The sequence below is a fragment of the Parasteatoda tepidariorum genome, chromosome 9 (assembly GCF_043381705.1).
Source record: "Parasteatoda tepidariorum isolate YZ-2023 chromosome 9, CAS_Ptep_4.0, whole genome shotgun sequence".
Lineage (NCBI taxonomy): Eukaryota > Metazoa > Arthropoda > Arachnida > Araneae > Theridiidae > Parasteatoda > Parasteatoda tepidariorum.
Genome location: NC_092212.1, coordinates 10981073 through 10989905, shown reverse-complemented (window position 1 = coordinate 10989905; position 8833 = coordinate 10981073).

Genomic DNA, 8833 nt, shown 5'->3' with positions numbered 1-8833 from the left:
GAAATCTGAGGGATTAGGACCTGGATTCATTTATGAAGATTAATTTGAATTGTTTACCCATTGTTATAGTTGGTTCTGAAACGTTAATTGACTTAAGTACCAGAGGGAGCTATAAGACACTGCTGTTCAAACAATCCTTTGAAATAGTAGAACAAGTATCAGGAAATACTAACATCTCTCCAGAATGTGGAGCTGAGTGCAATGCAAAGGTCTCGGCCTCAGAGTCGGAGAACCTGAATAGAAACCATAAAGAGCCTCCAGCTAAGAATTGTTCTTCCTCTTGCTCGCTGATGTTACAGAAGCCAGTGATAGCTCTACTGCCACGACTACAAGCAGTTCCTTCCTTCTGAATCTCTCTCCCCGCCGGAGCCTACCCCTACCATTTCATCGGAAATTACGGAGGAGAACTCCAGTAAAGCCACAAATCCTTCCACAACAGTAAAAAACGCTCAGTTAATCAAGAATGCCAAAGTTCTCATTCGTAGCCTCCCAGATGATTTCAGCTCAGATGAAATATTCCTTGAATTAGAGAAATTAGACATAGAGATCGTTAAAGTTGCTCAGTTTAAGAAGAGAGTAAGCGGAGTCCATAGGCCCCTCCCACTGTACCGCCTTATCACACCACTAGTAGCCAATCACGAGAGAAACAACTTCGAAACAAGAATAAAGCTGATCCCGATCAGTGTCGAGCGATTCCGTGGCGACCGGCGGCCGCTGCAGTGTTTTAGATGCCGAGGTTTTGGACGGACACTTTCAAGCTTCTTGTTCTGCCAACCCAAGATGCATGAAATGTGCCGTAGGGCACTATTCACTTCAGTGCGGCTGAGATTCACCAGCCAAGTGCTGCAACTGCATGAAGAATCGTACTTCAAAATGCAGGGCTAAAGCCACATCACATGCCTCATCAGCTCATCGACTAATATCCTCAATGAAGGAATTAGAAGATCTGCTGAAAAATGAAGAAGTGCTTTGCCTTCTTCAAACCGTACTCAAGGGGATTTCCCCAACTCAATGATGATCACCAGACTCCAGCTCCCCTCCTTCAAAGACTCAGAATTTTTTCTACGACTTAGAACTTTTTAGTTTTATGACTCCACATCATAGAACACTACAGAATCGATGAATCGGTTGGCGGCGCTTCGCTCCAAACACCGAGATCACTCCAATATCCAGCAACCATCCAGGGTACGTGAAAAAGCACCAATCATGAGAAATCCTAATATCCACCCTTCTGGTCTTATCACACTCCAACATAAAAGTCCACTATGACACTATTACAATATGAAGCTGCTGTCACAGTTTTATGTAAACTGATACATAAGAAAAGTTTATTTCATGGGTTATATTAAAAAATATGGCGTTTAACATTACTTGAAAGAAAAAAAATTGAGATCAGGAAACTTTGTTTTTGTGTTATAAGAAAATCTAGAAATTTTTTTTTAATAATCAAAAACACCCTCTTAATTTTAATGTATGTGATATTTTTCTTTGTGTGATAAAAAAATAGAGGTGGTAAAAGTGTGGTTTACGTGTAAAAAGGTCCTGAAATTTGCAAGAAAAGTTTCCTTAAAAAAAAAACATAAATAAGGAATTTGTGTACTTTTATGAGTATTTTCAGCACTTTAATAAATTATTACATTGTCCTTTCTTTTTTTTCTGATGATACCAAAATCAAGAAAATTCTTTATAAATAAAAAATAATAAAGCTAAGAAATATAAGCCATTTTTCCCAGTAATGCCATTTTACAAGCGTGAGTCAAATTTTAAGATGGTCAACTAATCATACTCTTCGTTAAAAAAATTATTCAAATTGTTGTTTATTAGTGCTTTTTAACCCTTTCGCGCCGACTGTCACAAATACGTGACAGCGTAAAACCGTATCAATCAGGGTAAAAATATAAAACTGGTAATCAAAGTATTTCTTTAGCAGTTTATTTGTGGGCGGAGTTATAATTGTTTGATTTATTTAATTCACCATTACTTTGTTCAAAATAATACTATTTAGTTATACTTTGAATTATATATGATTAAACTAACAATAATTAAAGTAAAAGCAAAGAAAGTCTGTCAAATTAGCAACGATTACATTTAAGTTACCGTTTTTTATTTAATTGCAACTTGATTCTGATTTTGTACGAATGCTTTTATGAATCATCCGTCCCTAAGGGGTTAATAAATGATTTTCAAAAAATCTGTGAAAGGGGGCAACGAGTTTTTTTTTATTTTTGTCTATTTCAAATAGAATTAATCTCAGTAAAAAGTAGGCGTTACCTGTAATCGTACGCCTACTAGTACGGAGCGAAAAATCAATTTAAAAAAAAAAATTTTTTTTAATTTACTATTAATTTCCCACTGTTTTTTAATAAACCATCACTGAAATGCATCGAAATATTTTGCAATGCTTAATAACTATAAGTTGAATTTAATTGCGCAAATATTACAAATATAAACAAGTTTTTCACATGTTGTCAAAAAATAATTTATTAATTTTTTCTTCCATGGTTTTGATTATTGCACATTATCCGCATAAAAAATTAATATTATTGTATTTTTTAGCAAAAAAGGCTTTACAATTTTTAATTATTGCCAGAATTTCTTGGAAAATATTTGTAGAAATTACAGAATTTATGCAGAAATAACGTTATTTCGTTTTTCAGATACTTCAGTCATAAATGGATACATGCAACTCAAGAAGAAGAATACAGCTGGTTGTGTCTAATCAAGCGGTTGTGCATGGCGTGTTAACGTTAGATCCATTAGGTTTGGTTTGTTACCTCAATTTTTGGATCATATTTAATTGAAAGCTTTCAAATGACATCACGTGTGTGTGGCAAACCTGACTATCTACTAAATTGTGGCATAAACAAATGCCAAGATTACATCCCTTGCAAGATAACGTCCCTTGCAAGTATCCAATTCTTGTTTGTCTTTCGTTTAACATCTGCGTTTTGAAAATTAGTTACTTTTAGGGTCCTTAAAATTTTAACTACTAAGCCTTGCTAAAAATATGAATACGTCTTAATAAATTTTCAAATATTTTACAGAAAGTAAAAAATAAAGCTTAAAACGATCAATTTCTCACTGTCAATAAAAGGNAAGCTTTTAGCTCGCAACATCAGAAAATGCGTGTTATTACATCACGTGACCCTGACATATATATATATATATATATATATATATTGAACAATTTGACTAATTTGAATGTATTTATTGAATTAAAATATTTTAATAACTACAATACCGCTAGTATGAAATTTGCTTTATTTTAAAGTTACTTTTCCAGAATAAATAATATTTTTTTAAATTAATTATTTATTCTTGATATTTGTTCAATATCATGTTCGTTTCATCTTAATTGAAAATTTTCCCTATTTCTGTATTCTATTTCAATTTTTATCGATGATATATTTTGTTAGATATTATAATAAATTTTTCAAATTTAAATGTATACCTGTCATAATTTCCTTTGAGATAACATAGTTTAACTTTGAAATTTAATATACATTGCAAATTGTATTCCGTTGACATATTTGATATTTCTAACATTATTAATACTTTATCATTTACATACTTCCAGATTTAATTTATGCAATGCTATATCATTTAAATATTGAGTCCGTTGTTTCTTGATATTTCTCACCCGTTATTTCTTTCGCATTTAATAAGTTAAAATTAACCAGACCATACTTTGTTACAATTTAAAACTATTGGTTATAATTTATATTCTCCGCTGCACATGAAATGCATCGTTTCAAAATCCAGGTCACGTTAGAGAGCAATGGTCCCCAGGTCAGTGATTCCGGAACGGTGTTCCACATAACCCAGGGTATCGTAGAAGTGTTAAAGGAGTTCCGAAAGTTAGCACATATTTTAACCCGTTATGATTTTTGAAACCTATCTGTAAAAAAGAGAGTATGACAAATACTACCAGAATGTTCTAAAAGTTACCGTGCTGCCGATTCTATGGATCTCGGTAATGATTTTGATAAAATTAACAACAAACACTGCACTTGCTTATTAACTTCTCAAATATCTTTAAATTAAACTTGCATACGAGTAAATCTTTTTCTTAGAATCTTCCACCAACCCACTAACTAATCTATTCTTATAGAAATTCATGTCACTTATTATAAAGTGCTATTGTACGGTACATTTCTTTTGCTAAATTACGAAATTAAAAAATACATTAAAATTTTATTATTGATTATAGTAGGTAGCTTTGTTTTTCCCATTAATTTTTTTTCATATCAAGGTAAATCCTACCAAAAATATGTAACGCTTACTTTTAGCTCCAAGCAATGACATGGATGCTCTATTACGAGTAGTATTGACGAAATAACGCAATACGTGTTTTCAGAGTTGAAAGGCACATGTTGCATAACCGTTATTTGTTTAAATCAGTGGTTCCCAAACTTTTTTGATCCATGGACCCCTTTTAATAGTCAAAACTTGTCCACGGACCCCCAAGTGAAAAAATGCATATATGTACGGTATTAAAATTACAAATTAACAAAAAACATTTTGTTGAAGAACTATTTATTGAAATTATATATTTTGTTTAAAATAAAATAAAATAAAAATTAATGACTTGGATGAACGTGATGAGATTTTAAGAGTGTATTTATGTCCGGTTCAATGTTTGTGAGCACTAATTTCTAATCATTTTTTTGTTTGCGATGAGGTTCATTACGAGAGAAACTGAGAGGGCAAAATTCTCTCCCCAAGTTTTGTTTATACAGAAAAAGTTTTGCAACAAACGCAGTTTTACGATTTTAGTTTTGACTAAATTTTAATAGTTCATCTTGTTCGAAGTTTGCTTTAAGTTAGCCGGAAAACCTCGATATCTTCCTACCATTGCTGGAGCACCGTCAGTAGCTGCAGAAATGATATTAGTCAAGGGTATAGCTTTTGATTCAATCAATAGCGCTTCACCTTTCGTATCGCGTTCCAAACATTTAGCAAGTAACAATTCTTGGTAAAAAAAAATTCTTTTACAAATCTTACATAAGCTAAAAGTAAAAGCTTCGTTTCCTGGATAAGTGGACTCGTCAAGCTGTATAAAAAATTCACATATTTTTAAGTACTCACACAAAGAATTTTCTACGCACTGAGATATTTTGTCAATCCTTCTTTGTACTCCGTGTATTACTCCGTGGAATTTTTTTTACAATGTTAAAAGCTGGTTTGTGCAGCCCGGTGAGTATCATCTCACTTACAGCTAGTAAAATAAGTTCTTGAATAGTGTGAGGCTTTCTGAACTTTGCAATCATGTAATATATAGAAACATGCGAAACTATGAGAAACATGCAATCCATCGTCACCTCGCTTACATGTTGTTGCAGTGACGGTATTTTCAGATATTTTTCTTCGACTGTTTGAAATATAGTTGCTTCTTTATTTTTTTGTCACTATGAATTTTTATCAATTGTTCGTTAAGTTTGGAATGTTTCATTGAATCACTTGTTATAGTTTTATTACATAGAAGACACATAGGTAAAGTACTATTTCCCGGTGAAGAAATAAAGACATACTTCAAATATTCAACACTGTATTTTTGGAGTTTATTCTTCGACTCATTCATACTGTTATCTCTTAAAAAGGGAACAAAAGATATAATAAAATTTGTAACAAACCACTGTTAATGATTATAAACAACTACCTACCTTTATTTATAGTTTACTTAGGACGCAAAATTGCTACTATTTTATTTATCTTAATTTCCAAAATAATAAAAACCAATCACAATTTTATTATTTTATATTAAACATCACACGGACCACCTGACATTGTTCACAGACCCCTTGGGGTCCATATGGACCACTTTGGGAAACACTGTTTTGAATGAACTATGAAGGGCAACATTCGTCAGGTTTTCTTTTCTATTTGATCAATGAAAACAGTCAACCTAGAGAAGGGTAAAACAAGTTCTTAAATAATCTCGCTCTTTTGATCAATCCACTTGTAGAAATCATAGAACTTTAGTAAAGCGCATGAAAGCGCGCATCTTAGGTAAGAGTCATTATTTACTAATAAAATTTAGCGGAGTTATAATTGTTTGATTTATTTAATTCACCATTACTTTGTTCAAAATAAAACTATTTAGTTATACTTTGAATTAACATTGATTATATACATGATCAAACTAACAATAATTAAAGTAAAAGCAAAGTAAGTCTGTCAATTTAGAAACGACTACATTTAAGTTACCATTTTTTACTTAATTACAACTTGATTCTGATTTTGTACGAATGCTTTTACTCAGGATCACCCGTCCCTAAGGGATTAATGAATCGAAAGCTGCTCATTTCCCTAACCGTCAGGTTTTCTTTTCTATTTGATCATTGAAAACAATCAACCAAGGAACTAAGAGTTGGTGGGAGGGAAAAACTTCAAAACAGATAGATTTTTAGAGAATATCGCTCTTACGATCAATCCACTTGTGGAAATCATAGAACTAAAATAACAATTTGAGAATGATGCAGCATTATATCTATTTAATTTGATTACTCCTAATAAATTTCAAAATTTTAAAAATATTTATGTAGTGGTGTGCTTTATCATCACTAATTTTATATGAAGGTCGAAAGTTTATTCTGTAAAGTAACGCCTACATTCTACAAAACACTTGCAAGTGAACACACTAGACTCGGATCATGTTTTGCTTCTGGGTATTAATTCGATGGCTCTCTCCTATTTATCTGATATACGAACCAAGTCTTAACCCTTTGGGGACGGGTGATTCAGAAAAGCATTCCTACAAAATCAGAATCAAGTTGTAATTAAATAAAAAACGGTAACTTAAATGTAGTCGTTGCTAATTTGTCAGACTTACTTTGCTTTTATTTCAATTATTGTTAGTTTCACACATATAATTAATGTTAGTTCAAAGTATAACTAAATAGTTTTATTTTGAACAAAGTAATGGTGAATTAAATAAGTCAAACAATTATAACTCCACCCACAAATAAACTGCTAAAGAATTACTTTGATTATCAGTTTTATCTTTTTACCCTGATTGATACGGTTTTATGCTATCACGTACTTCTGACAGTTGGCGCGAAAGGGTTAATCTACACATATAATAAAATAAGGTGAGTGTGTGTATCTGTATACCTGATTGCGGGGTAAACGGTAGATTTTAAGAATATGAAATACAACATGAATCTGAATGAGTACTACAGCAAACATTTCACGAAACCCCATTTTCGATTTTTAAATTCGGCATTAGAGAATTGGCATTAAAGAATTAGAATTTTCTCAATGGCTTAGAGGAAGCCATTGTTACAAAAAAAGCCATAGATGATTGAGTTTTGTCAAATATTTTAAAGATGACAACAGTGGTGCTTGTTAGCTTATAGCTCTAATCAGAAAAGTTGTTTATTGTAAGTTCTGCAATACTTAATTATTTTTTTTTCAGTACAACAGGTTAACTGAAAGATCAATGCTATCGTGCTAATATTGATTAATATTTTCAAGGTTAGCTGAAACCACGCGTTTATGTATTTACATTTATGCTTTTGAAAACGTGTTTTTATAATACTAAGTAATTTAAACTTGACGGCAAATAAAATAAAAAAATAAGTTTTAAAATGAAAATAAAAATATAACCAATTCGTTGCACACAGTTTTATTATACAATTATTATATAGATAGATCAGTAGAAAATAAAAAAGTTTGACTGGGGTGAATTTCAAATATTATGAGTTACCTTGAGCATTTATATTCCGATACCCTTTCAGGTTTGCAGTCCCTAAATAATATTAAATATGATTATCTGACAAAAATTATTAAAGATAACTATAGACAAAATGTTAATTTCACTGGATTAAAGCTCATGTTGGTCACAGGGGTAACGAGGAGGCTGATAATTCAGCAAAAATAGCTTGTTCTAAGAACGAAGTAGATTTAATTGATTATCCTTCAAAATCTTCAGTTAGACACGAATTCTATAAACAAAATTTGATCACTTGGCAAGAGCGATGGGAAAACCTTGAAAACCAAGCTCGTCACACATTCGAACTAATTCCCAAAGTTAATCCTAATTGTATTTATTCTAATTTTTACGTAAATCAATTTTTGAAATATCACGGATCTCAGGGTACTTACCAAGCTAGATTTCATAAAAAATCTGCATTGTGTAAATCGTGTTTAATTAACGATGATCTTAATCAAATCCTTCTTGTTTGTCCAAACTTTACAACTCTTAGAAAAAATTTCTTTCCAAAAACTTTTTCGTTTGAAAATCTTAAAAAACAATGGGTTGCTCCCAAAATTAAAAACGGAATTGAACAAATTATTAAAGAACACTTTATAAATAATACCCCTGCCCTTTAATGCTTTCTTTTCTTAATTGTAAATCAATATCAAAGGGGTTGACATGGTTTCTCTGGATATACTTTCGTAGGCGGTAGCTTTATTACATGGACTAACTACTTACAAACATTCTAAAACGCATTTTTATGTAGCGAAGATCTTTTTTCCATCTGTTATAGATCGCATATACCCCTGTAGACTGTAAATTTTTGATTGCTTGTCTTTAATGTATACTGACATCTTTAAAATTTTGTTATGTGGATCATCTTTTCATCTGTAACTTCACGTTGTTACTGTTTATCATTTTCATCAGTATGGTTAGAATACTATATATTCACACTTGTTCTTTCGATTCGTACTGGGATGTATATACAGCTGTTTAACAAAACTTACTGTAACTGAGATCATCTATGCATCTGTTAATATTTCACGCAGACATCACTTTCACTTTCCACTTTCATTGTTATATGACTCACCATTTTAATTCATACACATGCTGTGTATATATATACTTGTGTAG